Genomic DNA, 272 nt, shown 5'->3' with positions numbered 1-272 from the left:
TTATGAGTCAGATTCACTCTAGTCGGGTATGCTGAACTAAACTAACACGGCATTGAGATGGTTGGCTGGTTGCAGCGATATGTTTGGCGATGGTAGGGGCACTGCCCCTTAAACAAATGCAAGACAATGGACCCAACTTAATAAAGATTAAGATTAATATGCCTTTATTCGTCCCTCAGAGGGGAAATTTGTATAAAATTGGGCTCGTCCGGGATTTGAACCCGGGACCTCTCGCACCCTAAGCGAGAATCATACCCCTAGACCAACAAGCC

The 272-nt window shown here is 46.0% G+C and overlaps 1 non-coding gene across 1 annotated transcript; it reads right to left on the bottom strand.

Moving 5' to 3' along the window:
• Positions 1–200: 200 nt before the first annotated feature.
• trnap-agg (transfer RNA proline (anticodon AGG)) lies at positions 201–272 on the bottom strand. The gene has a single exon. It is a non-coding gene; the product is annotated as a tRNA-Pro (tRNA).

Source organism: Doryrhamphus excisus, chromosome 18, assembly GCF_030265055.1.
Source record: "Doryrhamphus excisus isolate RoL2022-K1 chromosome 18, RoL_Dexc_1.0, whole genome shotgun sequence".
Taxonomy (NCBI): domain Eukaryota; kingdom Metazoa; phylum Chordata; class Actinopteri; order Syngnathiformes; family Syngnathidae; genus Doryrhamphus; species Doryrhamphus excisus.
The sequence above is the reverse complement of the archived record's forward strand: the minus strand, read 5'-3'. Positions and strand labels throughout refer to the sequence as shown.